At 57.1% G+C, this 21,315-nt stretch overlaps 1 long non-coding RNA gene across 1 annotated transcript; it reads right to left on the reverse strand.

The window, feature by feature from the left end:
• Positions 1-1,656: 1,656 nt before the first annotated feature.
• LOC149440884 (uncharacterized) lies at positions 1,657-10,188 on the reverse strand. Its single transcript, XR_016307471.1, has 2 exons — positions 9,802-10,188; positions 1,657-1,979 (listed from the first exon to the last, which is right to left on the reverse strand). It is a non-coding gene; the product is annotated as an uncharacterized LOC149440884 (long non-coding RNA).
• Between the last annotated feature and the right edge of the window lie 11,127 nt (positions 10,189-21,315).

Here is a 21,315-nt window from a genome sequence, read left to right on the forward strand (position 1 = left end):
GAGGACCAGTGATAGATAATAGGAAAGGCTATGCTCCAATTGGAATGTACATCCTGTGTATAGGTACTCCCCATTGCATTGTTCGGTGGGAGGGGATTGACTTTATTCATGTGGGGGGCAAGTGTGTATTTTTAATAAAACAGAGAGCTGGGTCTAAAATCAGCTTTTTATGTGAGTTGCAACACCATCCTGAGAGTGTCGTTTGATCATTCTAGGGTAACGGAGCTCCAATTCTCCCACATCTCAACAGAACCAAAGTATTTGGATGGGCAGGAATCGTGTAGTTTAGCTGCAGTTGTGGTAAGCGAGATTCGCACAGCTTTATGGGGGATTTCTGCGCATCCAACTGCGAGTACTCACGGTAAGGAGAAATTCGTTAAAGCGAATTTCCAAGACAATGCCCACACAAATTTGACAAGCTATGGGCTCCGTGGCTGGATACCCCTGGCCTCGGCCCACTGGAGTTGGTCCAGATGCAAATGTTGCGCAGCCCTATGAGTTAATATATAACCCCCCCCCTAAGCTACTCTCATATAATGAATGGTCTGTTTGCTACTCCGCCCACGGGGACTTATGAACAGGCATTGCTCCGCCCGCGGGGACTTATGAACAGGCATTGCTCCGCCCGCGGGGACTTATGAACAGGCATTGCTCCGCCCGCGGGGACTTATGAACAGGCATTGCTCCGTCTGTGGGGACTTATGAACAGGCATTGCTCCGTCTGTGGGGACTTATGAACAGGCATTGCTATCGCCTTTAACACCCCAACACCATAGAAATGTAAGAGCCGTGTCTGTACCGTATTTTTCGCAGTATAAGATGCACTTTTTCTTCCCCAAAACTGGGGGGGAAATGTCAGTGCGTCTTATGGGGCGAATATGGAGCGGCCGGTCTGGTATTTCCACCGCGGCCGTGTCAGAATACCGGGCCGGCCGCTCAGCTCTGCAGCGGGACCTTACCTGTTCCTCTATCCAGCGGCGCGCTGTCTTCCGGCTTCTGTAGTGTGGGCACTGGGCATGACAGCCGGGTCCCAAGTGCGCATGCGCAAGAAGCGGTGCTTTTTGTGAATGGTAAGGCGGTACCTGGGACACGACAGATCCCAGAAGCCGCCGGACCAATCACAAAGCGCAAGTGCTTCTTGCTCATGCGCACTGGGCACCCGGCTGTCATGCCGAGCGCCATTACAGAAGCCGGGAAGACAGCGCTGGATCGAGGAACAGGTAAGAGCAGGTACCTGTCAAATTCAGGTACCTGCTCCCCACCTACCCAAAGGTCAGCAGTCATCTGTACTGTCCGCAGTCTCTGGTCATCCCTGTGCTGTCCGCAGTCTCTGGTCATCTCCTGTACTATGTCTGCAGTCCATTAGTTCAGAATTTTTTTTTCCTGTTTTCTGCCTCTAAAACCTAGGTGCGTCTTATGGTCAGGTGCGTCTTATACGGCGAAAAATACGGTAATTGTATTCATCTTTTTCTTCCTTGTTCAGCTGCTGTACAATTTGCTTCCTGTACGTGTCGGAGACTATTCTCAATAATCCCTTTCTGATTTGTTTTTACTTTTCATTTCCATCAAACGATGGGACATCCTTTATGGACCTACAGAGGACTGAATTCAAAGACACCCCGAAAATCAAAGTGAAAAAATGATGCAGCAAGGTAATCCATTTTGCTAAAATTTTATTGAAGCAACTCAGAATGGTAGTCAGTAGTGTGAGGGAAGGAAAATGGAACAGACATTTTATTTTTATATATTTATATACCGGTCCTGCTGATGGGTTAAGGACCTTCTACGGCCCTGTTCAGCTCTCCTAGAGTAACTGCCTTTCTCCTGGAATCTCCTCCATGCTCTTGAGACTGTGCTGGGAGACAGCAAACCTTCTGGCAATGACATGTATTGATGTGCCATCCTGGAGGAGTGGGACTGCCTGTGCAACCTCTGTATGGTCCAGGTATGGCCTCATGATACCAGTAGTGACACTGACCCTAACCAAATGCAGAACGATACGTATTATACAGGAATTATATCGCACCAACAATCTGCGCAGCGCCTTACAGAATAAAGGGAGACATTACAGTTACAATACAATGTGGTACAAGAGGTCCTACTCCTGAGAGCTGACAATCTAGGAGGAAGGGTTCAGTGATACAAAAGGGAGCAGCAGTGGGGGGGATGGGCTGATGGAGGAAATAAATGTGCTAGGAAGAAGCAGGATTAGCTGCTGTGGCCAATGTTGGGTGGCATCTAGTGCAAACCGGACCCGGTGCCTGGCTGCAACTAGTGCGAGCCGGACCCGGTGCCTGGCTGCAACTAGTGCGAGCCGGACCCGGTGCCTGGCTGCAACTAGTGCAGGCCAAGCCCGGTGCCTGGCTGCAACTAGTGCGAGCCGGACCCGGTGCCTGGCTGCAACTAGTGCGAGCCGGACCCGGTGCCTGGCTGCAACTAGTGCAGGCCAAGCCCGGTGCCTGGCTGCAACTAGTGCAGGCCAAGCCCGGTGCCTGGCTGCAACTAGTGCAGGCCAAGCCCGGTGCCTGGCTGCAACTAGTGCAGGCCAAGCCCGGTGCCTGGCTGCAACTAGTGCAGGCCAAGCCCGGTGCCTGGCTGCAACTAGTGCAGGCCAAGCCCGGTGCCTGGCTGCAACTAGTGCAGGCCAAGCCCGGTGCCTGGCTGCAACTAGTGCAGGCCAAGCCCGGTGCCTGGCTGCAACTAGTGCAGGCCAAGCCCGGTGCCTGGCTGCAACTAGTGCGAGCCGGACCCGGTGCCTGGCTGCAACTAGTGCGAGCCGGACCCGGTGCCTGGCTGCAACTAGTGCGAGCCGGACCCGGTGCCTGGCTGCAACTAGTGCGAGCCGGACCCGGTGCCTGGCTGCAACTAGTGCGAGCCGGACCCGGTGCCTGGCTGCAACTAGTGCGAGCCGGACCCGGTGCCTGGCTGCAACTAGTGCAGGCCAAGCCCGGTGCCTGGCTGCAACTAGTGCGAGCCGGACCCGGTGCCTGGCTGCAACTAGTGCGAGCCGGACCCGGTGCCTGGCTGCAACTAGTGCGAGCCGGACCCGGTGCCTGGCTGCAACTAGTGCGAGCCGGACCCGGTGCCTGGCTGCAACTAGTGCAGGCCAAGCCCGGTGCCTGGCTGCAACTAGTGCGAGCCGGACCCGGTGCCTGGCTGCAACTAGTGCGAGCCGGACCCGGTGCCTGGCTGCAACTAGTGCGAGCCGGACCCGGTGCCTGGCTGCATCTAGTGCGAGCCGGACCCGGTGCCTGGCTGCAACTAGTGCGAGCCGGACCCGGTGCCTGGCTGCAACTAGTGCAGGCCAAGCCCGGTGCCTGGCTGCAACTAGTGCGAGCCGGACCCGGTGCCTGGCTGCAACTAGTGCGAGCCGGACCCGGTGCCTGGCTGCAACTAGTGCGAGCCGGACCCGGTGCCTGGCTGCAACTAGTGCGAGCCGGACCCGGTGCCTGGCTGCAACTAGTGCGAGCCGGACCCGGTGCCTGGCTGCAACTAGTGCAGGCCAAGCCCGGTGCCTGGCTGCAACTAGTGCGAGCAGGACCCGGTGCCAGGCTGCAACTAGTGCGAGCCGGACCCGGTGCCTGGCTGCAACTAGTGCGAGCCGGACCCGGTGCCTGGCTGCATCTAGTGCGAGCCGGACCCGGTGCCTGGCTGCAACTAGTGCGAGCCGGACCCGGTGCCTGGCTGCAACTAGTGCAGGCCAAGCCCGGTGCCTGGCTGCAACTAGTGCGAGCCGGACCCGGTGCCTGGCTGCAACTAGTGCGAGCCGGACCCGGTGCCTGGCTGCAACTAGTGCGAGCCGGACCCGGTGCCTGGCTGCAACTAGTGCGAGCCGGACCCGGTGCCTGGCTGCAACTAGTGCGAGCAGGACCCGGTGCCAGGCTGCAACTAGTGCGAGCCGGACCCGGTGCCTGGCTGCAACTAGTGCGAGCCGGACCCGGTGCCTGGCTGCATCTAGTGCGAGCCGGACCCGGTGCCTGGCTGCAACTAGTGCGAGCCGGACCCGGTGCCTGGCTGCAACTAGTGCAGGCCAAGCCCGGTGCCTGGCTGCAACTAGTGCGAGCCGGACCCGGTGCCTGGCTGCAACTAGTGCGAGCCGGACCCGGTGCCTGGCTGCAACTAGTGCGAGCCGGACCCGGTGCCTGGCTGCAACTAGTGCGAGCCGGACCCGGTGCCTGGCTGCAACTAGTGCGAGCCGGACCCGGTGCCTGGCTGCAACTAGCGCAGGCCAAGCCCGGTGCCTGGCTGCAACTAGCGCGAGCCGGACCCGGTGCCTGGCTGCAACTAGCGCGAGCCGGACCCGGTGCCTGGCTGCAACTAGCGCGAGCCGGACCCGGTGCCTGGCTGCAACTAGCGCGAGCCGGACCCGGTGCCTGGCTGCAACTAGCGCAGGCCAAGCCCGGTGCCTGGCTGCAACTAGCGCAGGCCAAGCCCGGTGCCTGGCTGCAACTAGCGCAGGCCAAGCCCGGTGCCTGGCTGCAACTAGCGCAGGCCAAGCCCGGTGCCTGGCTGCAACTAGCGCAGGCCAAGCCCGGTGCCTGGCTGCAACTAGCGCAGGCCAAGCCCGGTGCCTGGCTGCAACTAGCGCAGGCCAAGCCCGGTGCCTGGCTGCAACTAGCGCAGGCCAAGCCCGGTGCCTGGCTGCAACTAGCGCAGGCCAAGCCCGGTGCCTGGCTGCAACTAGCGCAGGCCAAGCCCGGTGCCTGGCTGCAACTAGCGCAGGCCAAGCCCGGTGCCTGGCTGCAACTAGCGCAGGCCAAGCCCGGTGCCTGGCTGCAACTAGCGCAGGCCAAGCCCGGTGCCTGGCTGCAACTAGCGCAGGCCAAGCCCGGTGCCTGGCTGCAACTAGCGCAGGCCAAGCCCGGTGCCTGGCTGCAACTAGCGCAGGCCAAGCCCGGTGCCTGGCTGCAACTAGCGCAGGCCAAGCCCGGTGCCTGGCTGCAACTAGCGCAGGCCAAGCCCGGTGCCTGGCTGCAACTAGCGCAGGCCAAGCCCGGTGCCTGGCTGCAACTAGCGCAGGCCAAGCCCGGTGCCTGGCTGCAACTAGCGCAGGCCAAGCCCGGTGCCTGGCTGCAACTAGCGCAGGCCAAGCCCGGTGCCTGGCTGCAACTAGCGCAGGCCAAGCCCGGTGCCTGGCTGCAACTAGCGCAGGCCAAGCCCGGTGCCTGGCTGCAACTAGCGCAGGCCAAGCCCGGTGCCTGGCTGCAACTAGCGCAGGCCAAGCCCGGTGCCTGGCTGCAACTAGCGCAGGCCAAGCCCGGTGCCTGGCTGCAACTAGCGCAGGCCAAGCCCGGTGCCTGGCTGCAACTAGCGCAGGCCAAGCCCGGTGCCTGGCTGCAACTAGCGCAGGCCAAGCCCGGTGCCTGGCTGCAACTAGCGCAGGCCAAGCCCGGTGCCTGGCTGCAACTAGCGCAGGCCAAGCCCGGTGCCTGGCTGCAACTAGCGCAGGCCAAGCCCGGTGCCTGGCTGCAACTAGCGCAGGCCAAGCCCGGTGCCTGGCTGCAACTAGCGCAGGCCAAGCCCGGTGCCTGGCTGCAACTAGCGCAGGCCAAGCCCGGTGCCTGGCTGCAACTAGCGCAGGCCAAGCCCGGTGCCTGGCTGCAACTAGCGCAGGCCAAGCCCGGTGCCTGGCTGCAACTAGCGCAGGCCAAGCCCGGTGCCTGGCTGCAACTAGCGCAGGCCAAGCCCGGTGCCTGGCTGCAACTAGCGCAGGCCAAGCCCGGTGCCTGGCTGCAACTAGCGCAGGCCAAGCCCGGTGCCTGGCTGCAACTAGCGCAGGCCAAGCCCGGTGCCTGGCTGCAACTAGCGCAGGCCAAGCCCGGTGCCTGGCTGCAACTAGCGCAGGCCAAGCCCGGTGCCTGGCTGCAACTAGCGCAGGCCAAGCCCGGTGCCTGGCTGCAACTAGCGCAGGCCAAGCCCGGTGCCTGGCTGCAACTAGCGCAGGCCAAGCCCGGTGCCTGGCTGCAACTAGCGCAGGCCAAGCCCGGTGCCTGGCTGCAACTAGCGCAGGCCAAGCCCGGTGCCTGGCTGCAACTAGCGCAGGCCAAGCCCGGTGCCTGGCTGCAACTAGCGCAGGCCAAGCCCGGTGCCTGGCTGCAACTAGCGCAGGCCAAGCCCGGTGCCTGGCTGCAACTAGCGCAGGCCAAGCCCGGTGCCTGGCTGCAACTAGCGCAGGCCAAGCCCGGTGCCTGGCTGCAACTAGCGCAGGCCAAGCCCGGTGCCTGGCTGCAACTAGCGCAGGCCAAGCCCGGTGCCTGGCTGCAACTAGCGCAGGCCAAGCCCGGTGCCTGGCTGCAACTAGCGCAGGCCAAGCCCGGTGCCTGGCTGCAACTAGCGCAGGCCAAGCCCGGTGCCTGGCTGCAACTAGCGCAGGCCAAGCCCGGTGCCTGGCTGCAACTAGCGCAGGCCAAGCCCGGTGCCTGGCTGCAACTAGCGCAGGCCAAGCCCGGTGCCTGGCTGCAACTAGCGCAGGCCAAGCCCGGTGCCTGGCTGCAACTAGCGCAGGCCAAGCCCGGTGCCTGGCTGCAACTAGCGCAGGCCAAGCCCGGTGCCTGGCTGCAACTAGCGCAGGCCAAGCCCGGTGCCTGGCTGCAACTAGCGCAGGCCAAGCCCGGTGCCTGGCTGCAACTAGCGCAGGCCAAGCCCGGTGCCTGGCTGCAACTAGCGCAGGCCAAGCCCGGTGCCTGGCTGCAACTAGCGCAGGCCAAGCCCGGTGCCTGGCTGCAACTAGCGCAGGCCAAGCCCGGTGCCTGGCTGCAACTAGCGCAGGCCAAGCCCGGTGCCTGGCTGCAACTAGCGCAGGCCAAGCCCGGTGCCTGGCTGCAACTAGCGCAGGCCAAGCCCGGTGCCTGGCTGCAACTAGCGCAGGCCAAGCCCGGTGCCTGGCTGCAACTAGCGCAGGCCAAGCCCGGTGCCTGGCTGCAACTAGCGCAGGCCAAGCCCGGTGCCTGGCTGCAACTAGCGCAGGCCAAGCCCGGTGCCTGGCTGCAACTAGCGCAGGCCAAGCCCGGTGCCTGGCTGCAACTAGCGCAGGCCAAGCCCGGTGCCTGGCTGCAACTAGCGCAGGCCAAGCCCGGTGCCTGGCTGCAACTAGCGCAGGCCAAGCCCGGTGCCTGGCTGCAACTAGCGCAGGCCAAGCCCGGTGCCTGGCTGCAACTAGCGCAGGCCAAGCCCGGTGCCTGGCTGCAACTAGCGCAGGCCAAGCCCGGTGCCTGGCTGCAACTAGCGCAGGCCAAGCCCGGTGCCTGGCTGCAACTAGCGCAGGCCAAGCCCGGTGCCTGGCTGCAACTAGCGCAGGCCAAGCCCGGTGCCTGGCTGCAACTAGCGCAGGCCAAGCCCGGTGCCTGGCTGCAACTAGCGCAGGCCAAGCCCGGTGCCTGGCTGCAACTAGCGCAGGCCAAGCCCGGTGCCTGGCTGCAACTAGCGCAGGCCAAGCCCGGTGCCTGGCTGCAACTAGCGCAGGCCAAGCCCGGTGCCTGGCTGCAACTAGCGCAGGCCAAGCCCGGTGCCTGGCTGCAACTAGCGCAGGCCAAGCCCGGTGCCTGGCTGCAACTAGCGCAGGCCAAGCCCGGTGCCTGGCTGCAACTAGCGCAGGCCAAGCCCGGTGCCTGGCTGCAACTAGCGCAGGCCAAGCCCGGTGCCTGGCTGCAACTAGCGCAGGCCAAGCCCGGTGCCTGGCTGCAACTAGCGCAGGCCAAGCCCGGTGCCTGGCTGCAACTAGCGCAGGCCAAGCCCGGTGCCTGGCTGCAACTAGCGCAGGCCAAGCCCGGTGCCTGGCTGCAACTAGCGCAGGCCAAGCCCGGTGCCTGGCTGCAACTAGCGCAGGCCAAGCCCGGTGCCTGGCTGCAACTAGCGCAGGCCAAGCCCGGTGCCTGGCTGCAACTAGCGCAGGCCAAGCCCGGTGCCTGGCTGCAACTAGCGCAGGCCAAGCCCGGTGCCTGGCTGCAACTAGCGCAGGCCAAGCCCGGTGCCTGGCTGCAACTAGCGCAGGCCAAGCCCGGTGCCTGGCTGCAACTAGCGCGAGCCGGACCCGGTGCCTGGCTACAACTAGCGCGAGCCGGACCCGGTGCCTGGCTGCAACTAGTGCGAGCCGGACCCGGTGCCTGGCTGCAACTAGTGCGAGGCCTATTGCACTCAAAGGGATGTGTATATTCTTTATTACAGCAATCACAGTATTTTTTTTAATAAAAAAGACAGTACTAAAAAAAAAAAATTAAAGTATGCTCGTGATTGCACGCCAAAGCAAATACATGCACCGAACGCGCACACATGCAAGCAAGCCGCGATCTTCCCGCACATGTGAAGTATCACCGCAAACATCAGATCATTGACAGTAATTCTAGCACCAGACCTCCTCTGCAAATCTGAAGTGGTAACCTGTGAAGCCTTTTAAACCATCGCCTATGGATAGTAAAATGCACATCGTTTTTCTCCACTGCACAGGGCATACGCAATTTTTAAGCGTGACGTTTGGTAACTATTCGCTCAGCGTAACGTCATTTTTATTTTACAGAAATAAAAATTGAGATGTGTGGGGTTTTTAGCATTAAAATTCAAAAAGTGACATAAGTATAATTTTTCCGCAAAAAAAAACAAAACAAAAAAAATGCAGTTGAAAAACCGCTGCGCAAATACAGTGACATATATACATAACAAAAACAAAAAATTTGCAAAAACACACCAATTTATTGTCTAGGGCTTCGGCTTGAATACAAAATGTAATGTTGGGGAGGTTTCAGTACGTTTTTATATTAATAAAAAAAAATTATATGTGAATAAAAAAGGCCAGAAAAAGCCTGGACCTTAATTGGTTAATTTCTATTAAAAAAAAAAAAAGGGGGGTGGGGGCACAGTAGTCAGTAGGAGTGAACCGTCACCTGCAGTCATGGGTCTCCAATGTAATAATAGAAGATTTAATACAGACCTCATTGCAATCATCAGAATAAATAAATCCTAATAATGACGTCTTCTTACAGGAACACTTCTTGTTATCTCACATATAGATTCTTATTACAGACACATTTACCACCCTAACTCCTCCCACAGTTTACACTACATAGACAGTAATATACGGAAACGTGCGGATTGTTCCCCATTGGTGCGCTATTACTTTGTGGAACGTTTGGCCGAATGGTTCACGAAATATCGCCGTTTTTGTGGTGAACTTTTCCCATAGGAATGAATGGCGGAATGTTGAAAACTAGAGTGTGAGCTGAACAATCAGGACGTGACCTGTAAACTGCCATCACTCCCTCATTATAAAGCCCACCTACACAAACCTGATATCAACACGTTCAGCTATCCCTGCTGCCACTAACAATGTCCACGGCTAAGCCATCGTCCTGATAGTTTTCACAATATGACCATTTGTTTGCAACTCATTGACTTTCATTGAAAATCCACTCTAGACACCTGAAATTTGAAGGGCGATTTTTAAACCACGACTGTGCCTTCACTGTAAATATTTCAGGGACATACTAGGCACCGACATGTAGGTCGGGGTCTTGTGATTCTCACAGTATAAAGCTCTTCACTGTAGGATGTATAGTTGTAAAACTACAACCGTTTGAAGATGGCAACCGCCAGTGAAGTCAGCAACTTGGAGCAGTTTGTTTACAACCAGGCCTCTCCCCCTGCTGTAGAGTGAGTTGCCATAGGAACCCAGGTGTGTGAGCACTCAGCTGAGTGACAAAACGACTCCGCCCACTGCAGTTACAGACTACTGGTGGAGGCAAGAACACTCCACACAAATTCCCCACAAATTGTAGATTTTCTAGTTACACATAATAATAATAACGATACCGTACAATCGGAGAATCTACGGCTCTGTACACGCGCAGAATGCGGAGCTCCCACCGACACGTCCTACCTCTACAGTGCTCAGGCGCCGTTTGAACTTCCCAGACTGCGTGACGTCATACGCAAGAGGCCCTCACGGAGGCGCTTTTTAGTTGTCTTCAGCATTGCCTGCTTGGGACAGTTTTTAGGTGTCTTAGTCAATGCCTGCAGCAACTGTGAACGTCAGCAGCAGCAGCAGTGATCCGATGCATGTGACTCCTGTACTTGCAATCCAGCATGAAAGGAGTTAACACTTTCTCAGAGCGAGATCGCTGATCGTCTGCTTATGCCTGAAACTGGCACATGCGCAGATACAGCAAGGGGGGCAGATGCTCACGGGACACACATCTTCATGCAACACCGTGAGCATCTGCCCCCCTTGCTGTATCTGCGCATGTGCCAGTTTCAGGCATAAGCAGACGATCAGCGATCTCGCTCTGAGAAAGTGTTAACTCCTTTCATGCTGGATTGCAAGTACAGGAGTCACATGCATCGGATCACTGCTGCTGCTGCTGACGTTCCTAATGTCGCCAAGCTGCTGGGGGGGTGACATGGCAAGTACAGTCACATGTGGGGGGATCAGTGATATTGGGGGCCCATAACATGTTTTGGTGGTGCAGTTACACGTGGGTACCAGTCACATGGGGGTGAGGATTTGCATCAAGGGAGACTGAGCTTATTGCCAGGGGGTGATGTTTGCGTCAATGGGGGGGGGGGCAGATCTTCACGGGGTACTGATCCTGGGGTGAGGGGGGTAATGACAAGGGGGGCAGATCTTCACGGGGGACTGATTTTGCTGGGGGGGAATGACAAGGGGGGCACATCTTCACGGGGGAATGATTTTGCTGGTGAATAATGACAAGGGGGGCAGATCTTCATGGGGGACTGATCTTGCTGGGGGGGAATGACAAGGGGGGCAGATCTTCACGGGGGACTGATCTTGCTGGGGGGTAATGACAAGGGGGGCAGATCTTCACGGGGGACTGATTTTGCTGGGGGGAATGACAAGCGGGGCACATCTTCACGGGGGACTGATCTTGCTGGGGGGTAATGACAAGGGGGGCACATCTGCACGGGGGACTGATCTTGCTGGGGGGGAATGACAAGGGGAGCACATCTTCACGGGGGACTGATCTTGCTGGAGGGGTATGACAAGGGGGGCAGATCTTCACGGGGGACTGATCTTGCCGGGTAATAATGACAAGGGGGGCACATCTTCACAGCGGATTGATCTTGCTGGAGGGTAATGACAAGGGGGGCACATCTTCACGGGGGAATGATTTTGCTGGTGAATAATGACAAGGGTGGCAGATCTTCATGGGGGACTGATCTTGCTGGGTAATAATGACAAGGGGGGCAGATCTTCACGGCGGATTGATCTTGCTGGGGGGTAATGACAAGGGGGGCACATCTTCACGGGGGACTGATTTTGCTGGGGGGGAATGACAAGGGGGGCACATCTTCACGGGGGACTGATTTTGCTGGGGGGGAATGACAAGGGGGGCACATCTTCACGGGGGAATGATTTTGCTGGGGAATAATGACATGGGGGACTGATCTTGCTGGGGGGAATGACAAGGGGGCAGATCTTCATGGGGGACTGATCTTGGTGGGTAATAATGACAAGGGGGGCACATCTTCACGGCGGATTGATCTTGCTGGGGGGTAATGACAAGGGGGGCACATCTTCACGGGGGACTGATTTTGCTGGGGGGGAATGACAAGGGGGGCAGATCTTCACGGGGGACTGATCTTGCTGGGTAATAATGACAAGGGGGGCACATCTTCACGGCGGATTGATATTGCTGGGGGGTAATGACAAGGGGGGCACATCTTCACGGGGGACTGATCTTGCTGGGGGGGAATGACAAGGGGGCAGATCTTCACGGGGGACTGATTTTGCTGGGGGGGAATGACAAGGGGGGCACATCTTCACGGGGGAATGATTTTGCTGGGGAATAATGACATGGGGGACTGATCTTGCTGGGGGGAATGACAAGGGGGCAGATCTTCATGGGGGACTGATCTTGGTGGGTAATAATGACAAGGGGGGCACATCTTCACGGCGGATTGATCTTGCTGGGGGGTAATGACAAGGGGGGCACATCTTCACGGGGGACTGATCTTGCTGGGGGGGAATGACAAGGGGGCAGATCTTCACGGGGGACTGATTTTGCTGGGGAATAATGACAAGGGGGGGCAGATCTTCACGGGGGACTGATCTTGCTGGGGGGGGGGGGAGACAAGGGGGGCAGATCTTCATGGGTGACTGATTTTGCTGGGGAATAATGACAAGAGGGGCACATCTTTACGGGGGACTGATCTTGCTGGGGGGGGGGGGAATGACAAGGGGCGCACATCTTCACGGCGGATTGATCTTGCTGGGGGGTAATGACAAGGGGGGCACATCTGCACGGGGGACTGATTTTGCTGGGGGGGAATGACAAGGGGAGCACATCTTCACGGGGGACTGATCTTGCTGGGGGGGTATGACAAGGGTGGCAGATCTTCACGGGGACTGATCTTGCCGGGTAATAATGACAAGGGGGGCACATCTTCACAGCGGATTGATCTTGCTGGAGGGTAATGACAAGGGGGGCACATCTTCACGGGGGACTGATTTTGCTGGGGGGGAATGACAAGGGGAGCACATCTTCATGGGGGACTGATCTTGCTGGGGGGGTATGACAAGGGGGGCAGATCTTCACGGGGGACTGATCTTGCCGGGTAATAATGACAAGGGGGGCACATCTTCACAGCGGATTGATCTTGCTGGAAGGTAATGACAAGGGGGGCACATCTTCACGGGGGAATGATTTTGCTGGTGAATAATGACAAGGGGGGCAGATCTTCATGGGGGACTGATCTTGCTGGGTAATAATGACAAGGGGGGCAGATCTTCACGGGGGACTGATCTTGCCGGGTAATAATGACAAGGGGTGCACATCTTCACGGCGGATTGATCTTGCTGGGGGGTAATGACAAGGGGGGCACATCTTCACGGGGGACTGATTTTGCTGGGGGGGAATGACAAGGGGGGCACATCTTCACGGGGGAATGATTTTGCTGGGGGGGAATGACAAGGGGGGCACATCTTCACGGGGGAATGATTTTGCTGGGGAATAATGACATGGGGGACTGATCTTGCTGGGGGTAATGACAAGGGGGCAGATCTTCATGGGGGACTGATCTTGCTGGGTAATAATGACAAGGGGGGCACATCTTCACGGCGGATTGATCTTGCTGGGGGGTAATGACAAGGGGGGCACATCTTCACGGGGGACTGATTTTGCTGGGGGGGAATGACAAGGGGGGCACATCTTCACGGGGGACTGATCTTGCTGGGTAATAATGACAAGGGGGGCACATCTTCACGGCGGATTGATATTGCTGGGGGGTAATGACAAGGGGGGCACATCTTCACGGGGGACTGATCTTGCTGGGGGGGAATGACAAGGGGGCAGATCTTCACGGGGGACTGATTTTGCTGGGGAATAATGACAAGGGGGGGCAGATCTTCACGGGGGACTGATCTTGCTGGGGGGGGGGAGACAAGGGGGGCAGATCTTCATGGGTGACTGATTTTGCTGGGGAATAATGACAAGGGGGGCACATCTTTACGGAGGACTGATCTTGCTGGGGGGGGGGAATGACAAGGGGCGCACATCTTCACGGCGGATTGATCTTGCTGGGGGGTAATGACAAGGGGGGCACATCTGCACGGGGGACTGATTTTGCTGGGGGGGAATGACAAGGGGAGCACATCTTCACGGGGGACTGATCTTGCTGGGGGGGTATGACAAGGGGGGCAGATCTTCACGGGGACTGATCTTGCCGGGTAATAATGACAAGGGGGGCACATCTTCACGGGGGACTGATTTTGCTGGGGGGGAATGACAAGGGGGGCACATCTTCACGGGGGAATGATTTTGCTGGGGAATAATGACATGGGGGACTGATCTTGCTGGGGGGAATGACAAGGGGGGCAGATCTTCATGGGGGACTGATCTTGCTGGGGGGAATGACAAGGGGGCAGATCTTCATGGGGGACTGATCTTGGTGGGTAATAATGACAAGGGGGGCACATCTTCACGGCGGATTGATCTTGCTGGGGGGTAATGACAAGGGGGGCACATCTTCACGGGGGACTGATTTTGCTGGGGGGGAATGACAAGGGGGGCAGATCTTCACGGGGGACTGATCTTGCTAGGTAATAATGACAAGGGGGGCACATCTTCACGGCGGATTGATATTGCTGGGGGGTAATGACAAGGGGGGCACATCTTCATGGGGGACTGATCTTGCTGGGGGGGAATGACAAGGGGGCAGATCTTCACGGGGGACTGATTTTGCTGGGGGGGAATGACAAGGGGGGCACATCTTCACGGGGGAATGATTTTGCTGGGGAATAATGACATGAGGGACTGATCTTGCTGGGGGGAATGACAAGGGGGGCAGATCTTCATGGGGGACTGATCTTGCTGGGGGGAATGACAAGGGGGCAGATCTTCATGGGGGACTGATCTTGGTGGGTAATAATGACAAGGGGGGCACATCTTCACGGCGGATTGATCTTGCTGGGGGGTAATGACAAGGGGGGCACATCTTCACGGGGGACTGATCTTGCTGGGGGGGAATGACAAGGGGGCAGATCTTCACGGGGGACTGATTTTGCTGGGGAATAATGACAAGGGGGGGCAGATCTTCACGGGGGACTGATCTTGCTGGGGGGGGGGGAGACAAGGGGGGCAGATCTTCATGGGTGACTGATTTTGCTGGGGAATAATGACAAGAGGGGCACATCTTTACGGGGGACTGATCTTGCTGGGGGGGGGGGAATGACAAGGGGCGCACATCTTCACGGCGGATTGATCTTGCTGGGGGGTAATGACAAGGGGGGCACATCTGCACGGGGGACTGATTTTGCTGGGGGGGAATGACAAGGGGAGCACATCTTCACGGGGGACTGATCTTGCTGGGGGGGTATGACAAGGGGGGCAGATCTTCACGGGGACTGATCTTGCCGGGTAATAATGACAAGGGGGGCACATCTTCACAGCGGATTGATCTTGCTGGAGGGTAATGACAAGGGGGGCACATCTTCACGGGGGACTGATTTTGCTGGGGGGGAATGACAAGGGGGGCACATCTTCACGGGGGAATGATTTTGCTGGGGAATAATGACATGGGGGACTGATCTTGCTGGGGGGAATGACAAGGGGGCAGATCTTCATGGGGGACTGATCTTGCTGGGTAATAATGACAAGGGGGGCACATCTTCACGGCGGATTGATCTTTCTGGGGGGTAATGACAAGGGGGGCACATCTTCACGGGGGACTGATTTTGCTGGGGGGGAATGACAAGGGGGGCACATCTTCACGGGGGACTGATCTTGCTGGGTAATAATGACAAGGGGGGCACATCTTCACGGCGGATTGATATTGCTGGGGGGTAATGACAAGGGGGGCACATCTTCACGGGGGACTGATCTTGCTGGGGGGGAATGACAAGGGGGCAGATCTTCACGGGGGACTGATTTTGCTGGGGAATAATGACAAGGGGGGGCAGATCTTCACGGGGGACTGATCTTGCTGGGGGGGGGGGAGACAAGGGGGGCAGATCTTCATGGGTGACTGATTTTGCTGGGGAATAATGACAAGGGGGGCACATCTTTACGGGGGACTGATCTTGCTGGGGGGGGGGAATGACAAGGGGCGCACATCTTCACGGCGGATTGATCTTGCTGGGGGGTAATGACAAGGGGGGCACATCTGCACGGGGGACTGATTTTGCTGGGGGGGAATGACAAGGGGAGCACATCTTCACGGGGGACTGATCTTGCTGGGGGGGTATGACAAGGGGGGCAGATCTTCACGGGGACTGATCTTGCCGGGTAATAATGACAAGGGGGGCACATCTTCACAGCGGATTGATCTTGCTGGAGGGTAATGACAAGGGGGGCACATCTTCACGGGGGACTGATTTTGCTGGGGGGGAATGACAAGGGGAGCACATCTTCACGGGGGACTGATCTTGCTGGGGGGGTATGACAAGGGGGGCAGATCTTCACGGGGGACTGATCTTGCCGGGTAATAATGACAAGGGGGGCACATCTTCACAGCGGATTGATCTTGCTGGAAGGTAATGACAAGGGGGGCACATCTTCACGGGGGAATGATTTTGCTGGTGAATAATGACAAGGGGGCAGATCTTTATGGGGGACTGATCTTGCTGGGTAATAATGACAAGGGGGGCACATCTTCACGGGGGACTGATCTTGCTGGGGGGGAATGACAAGGGGGGGCAGATCTTCATGGGGGACTGATTTTTCTGGGTAATAATGACAAGGGGGGCAGATCTTCACGGGGGGCTGATTTTGCTGGGGAATAATGACAAGGGGGGCACATTTTCACGGGGGACTGATCTTGCTGGGGGGAGTGACAAGGGGGGCAGATCTTCATGGGGGACTGATCTTGCTTTGGGGGAATGACAAGGGGGGCAGATCTTCATGGGGGACTGATCTTGCTGGAGAATAATGACAAGTGGGGGCACATCTTCACGGCGGATTGATCTTTCTGGGGGGGAATGACAAAGGGGGCACATCTTCACGGCGGATTGATCTTGCTGGTGGGGGGAATGACAAGGGGGGCACATTTTCACTTGGGAATGATTTTGCTGGGGAATAATGACAAGGGCGGCACATCTTCACGGCGGATTGATCTTGCTGGGGGGGAATGACAAGGGGGGCACATCTTCACGGGGGAATGATTTTGCTGGGAAATAATGACAAGGGGGGCACATCTTCATGGGGGACTGATTTTGCTGGGGAATAATGACAAGGGGGGCACATCTTCACGGGGGACTGATCTTGCTGGGGGGAGTGACAAGGGGGGCAGATCTTCATGGGGGACTGATCTTGCTGAGGGGAATGACAGGGGGGGCAGATCTTCATGGGGGACTGATGTTGCTGGGGAATAATGACAAGGGGGGCACATCTTCACGGCGGATTGATCTTGCTGGGGGGGAATGACAAGGGGGACACATATTCACGGGGGACTGATCTTGCTGGGGGGGAATGACAAGAGGGGCACATCTTCACGGCGGACTGATCTTGCAGGGAGGGAATGACAAGGGGGGCACATCTTCACGGGGGACTGATCTTCCTAGGAAATAATGACAAGGGGGGCACATCTTCACGGGGGACTGATCTTGCTGGGGTGGAATGACAAGGGGGGCAGATCTTCACGGGGGATTGATTTTGCTGGGAAATAATGACAAGGGGGGCACATCTTCACGGGGACTGATCTTGCTTTGGGGGAAAGACAAGGGGGGCCGATCTTCACGAGGGACCGATTTTGCTGGGGAATAATGACAAGGGGGGCACATGTTCACGGCGGACTGATCTTGCTGGGGGGAAATGACAAGGGGGGCAGATCTACACAATATATAACCCTTTGCACGCTGCGCCATTCATATGGGTACACGGATGTCAGTGCAGTTGCAGTTCTGTCACTTGATGGTGTTACTTTGGTAGGGGTGCTGTTTATGGCAGAAGGGGCGGAAGTCTGTCAATAATTGTTTGTGGTAGTTTTGTTGTGGATGTCTGTGGTTGGTAGGTCGTGTTACAGCAATTTAGGGGTCACAATTGGCACCCCAATATTTCAGTGGCTACAGTTTTACATTCTGCAGTATCATGAATTAAAGTGATACATTATTTCATGGCCTCTATGATTATCAGAGGATACATTGAATGGATACCTAATTTTATTAACCCCTCGCTTACCGGGCACTTCTACCCCCTTCCTGCCTACCGGGCACTTCTACCCCCTTCCTGCCTACAGGACACTCCTACCCCCTTCCTGCCTACAGGGCACTTCTACCCCTTCCTGCCTACCGGGCACTTCTACCACCTTCCTGCCTACAGGGCACTTCTACCCCCTTCCTGCCTACAGGGCACTTCTACCCCTTCCTGCCTACAGGACACTTCTACCCCCTTTCTGCCTACAGGACACTTCTACCCCCTTCCTGCCTACAGGACACTTCTACCCCCTTCCTGCCTACCGGGCACTTCTACCCCCTTCCTGCCTACAGGGCACTTCTACCCCTTCCTGCCTACAGGACACTTCTACCCCCTTTCTGCCTACAGGACACTTCTACCCCCTTCCTGCCTACAGGGCACTTCTACCCCCTTCCTGCCTACAGGGCACTTCTACCCCCTTCCTGCCTACCGGGCACTTCTACCCCCTTCCTGCCTACAGGGCACTTCTACCCCCTTCCTGCCTACAGGACACTCCTACCCCCTTCCTGCCTACCGGGCACTTCTACCCCCTTCCTGCCTACAGGGCACTTCTACCCCTTCCTGCCTACAGGACACTTCTACCCCCTTTCTGCCTACAGGACACTTCTACCCCCTTTCTGCCTACAGGACACTTCTACCCCCTTCCTGCCTACAGGGCACTTCTACCCCCTTCCTGCCTACAGGGCACTTCTACCCCCTTCCTGCCTACAGGACACTTCTACCCCCTTCCTGCCTACAGGGCACTTCTACCCCCTTCCTGCCCACCGTGCACTTCTACCCCCTTCCTGCCTACAGGGCACTTCTACCCCCTTCCTGCCTACAGGGCACTTCTACCCCCTTCCTGCCTACAGGGCACTTCTACCCCCTTCCTGCCTACCGGGCACTTCTACCCCCTTCCTGCCTACCGGGGCACTTCTACCCCCTTCCTGCCTACAGGGCACTTCTACCCCTTCCTGCCTACAGGGCACTTCTACCCCCTTCCTGCCTACAGGGCACTTCTACCCCCTTCCTGCCTACCGGGCACTTCTACCACCTTCCTGCCTACAGGGCACTTCTACCCCCTTCCTGCCTACAGGGCACTTCTACCCCTTCCTGCCTACAGGACACTTCTACCCCCTTTCTGCCTACAGGACACTTCTACCCCCTTCCTGCCTACAGGACACTTCTACCCCCTTCCTGCCTACCGGGCACTTCTACCCCCTTCCTGCCTACAGGGCACTTCTACCCCTTCCTGCCTACAGGACACTTCTACCCCCTTTCTGCCTACAGGACACTTCTACCCCCTTCCTGCCTACAGGGCACTTCTACCCCCTTCCTGCCTACAGGGCACTTCTACCCCCTTCCTGCCTACCGGGCACTTCTACCCCCTTCCTGCCTACAGGGCACTTCTACCCCCTTCCTGCCTACCGGGCACTTCTACCCCCTTCCTGCCTACAGGACACTCCTACCCCCTTCCTGCCTACCGGGCACTTCTACCCCCTTCCTGCCTACAGGGCACTTCTACCCCTTCCTGCCTACAGGACACTTCTACCCCCTTTCTGCCTACAGGACACTTCTACCCCCTTCCTGCCTACAGGGCACTTCTACCCCCTTCCTGCCTACAGGGCACTTCTACCCCCTTCCTGCCTACAGGACACTTCTACCCCCTTCCTGCCTACAGGGCACTTCTACCCCCTTCCTGCCCACCGTGCACTTCTACCCCCTTCCTGCCTACAGGGCACTTCTACCCCCTTCCTGCCTACAGGGCACTTCTACCCCCTTCCTGCCTACCGGGCACTTCTACCCCCTTCCTGCCTACCGGGGCACTTCTACCCCCTTCCTGCCTACAGGGCACTTCTACCCCCTTCCTGCCTACCGGGCACTTCTACCCCCTTCCTGCCTACCGGGGCACTTCTACCCCCTTCCTGCCTACAGGGCACTTCTACCCCCTTCCTGCCCCCGACAATTTTCAGCTATATGCGCTGTCGCACTTTCAATTACAATTGTGCGTTCATGCAGAACTGTACCCATCTGAAGTTTTATCATTTTTTGTCACAAATACAACTTTCTTTTCGTGGTATGTACTCTCCACTGTGTGTTTATTTTTTTGCACTATAAACAATAATAGTGCCCCCAAAACATTTCTATGTTTCTATTAAAAAATTTTGAAAACTGGTAATTTTTCTCCTTCACTGATGTGTGTTGATGATGCGGCACTGATAGGCTTCACTTATGGCCAATGATAGGCGGCACTGATAGTCAGCACTGAAGGGCACTCATAGACAGCACTAATGAGATGGCGCGGATAGGCGGCACTGCTAGGCGGCACTGACTGGTGTCACTGACTGGGGCTACTGCTGGGAAGGAGTGGCGGAACTACTGGTCTGCACTGATGAGCATTGGTGGGTGGCACTGATGGGCACAGGTTGGTGACAAAGGTGGGTGGCATTGCTGGGCACAGGTGGGTGGCACTCTTGGCCACAGGTAGGTGACACAGGTGGGCGGAAGTGGTGGCTGTCACTGCTGGGCACTGATCATCAGGGCACTGATGTTCATTGCCTTGACGATTTTTGCCGATCCCTGCTCTGACAACTTCCGGTTATCTGCTGTACTTTCCACATGTTCTGACAGCGTGAGGAAAGTTCAGCTGAGAAACGGTAATTGCATTACCTGGTGATCAGCGTGTCATTGGACACAGCAGATCACATTGTAAAAGGCCGCTGTGATTGGCCTTTTACCATTACTTTACGTGATCAGCTGTGTCCATAGGACACAACGATCATGGAGATTGCCGGATGCGTGCCCCCGGGGGCGAGCAGGAGAGCACGTTCATGGAGATGTCATATGACACCCTTCAAGAAATGGGCGGCCGCAGTGTAGCCGTCATTTGGCTATCTCCGTTTGCCAACTAGTTAATTGGAAAGTCGAAATAGAGGCGATACATAATTTGTGCAAGTGCTGTGATTCAAGATGTTGTTTGTTGTCAAGAGAACCAGAGAGCACACAGAGACAGATTGCACAGAACCCACTGTGCGTGCTTTAATTGGGGAGGTTTTTGGGGCACAGTCAACAGTTCCTTTAGTCCATAGGTTCACAGCAGACACAGCAGTACACAGTACAGTTCTCTGGATGGCAATATGGAACAACGGGTAGGGTACAGGGTGGAGGTGGGGGGATCCGTTTCTTGATCACCCTTAAGTATAGAGCTGTGAGGCTTGTTGGTAACCAGACACTTCCTGTCAGGTTACCATGGCAATGGCCCTGTGCATGAGGGGGAAGGGAGGAGAGGGCCTGTGTTTGGATTCCCTTAGCAGGGGGCCAGACTGCAGGCAAAGGGAGGTTGAAGGGCTGTGGACGGCTGCCTGTGTCAGGGACACGGAGGACTAGAAGTTCCAGCATGGACGGAACAGAAGAGTGAGGGGTGGGAGGGTGTTAGGCAGCAAGCCCACATGATGGGGGGGAAGGGCCAGCTCCGTGAGATTTGTTTTCACATTATTTCTTTAATAGTCAATATTATTTACATATTATATTTTAAATCATACTTAAGTCCTATATATTTGATATTGTACAAACTCATATGATGTAAAGCATGGTTCTCCAAACTATGGCCCTCCAGATGTATAAATATTACAAGTCCCATCATGTCTCTGACTCTGGGACTCTTGCCTGTGGCTGTCATAGTCTTGCAAGGCCTCATGGG

The sequence above is a fragment of the Staurois parvus genome, unplaced genomic scaffold, assembly GCF_062004578.1.
Source record: "Staurois parvus isolate SC_StPar_1 unplaced genomic scaffold, SC_StPar_1.0 ptg001050l, whole genome shotgun sequence".
Lineage (NCBI taxonomy): Eukaryota > Metazoa > Chordata > Amphibia > Anura > Ranidae > Staurois > Staurois parvus.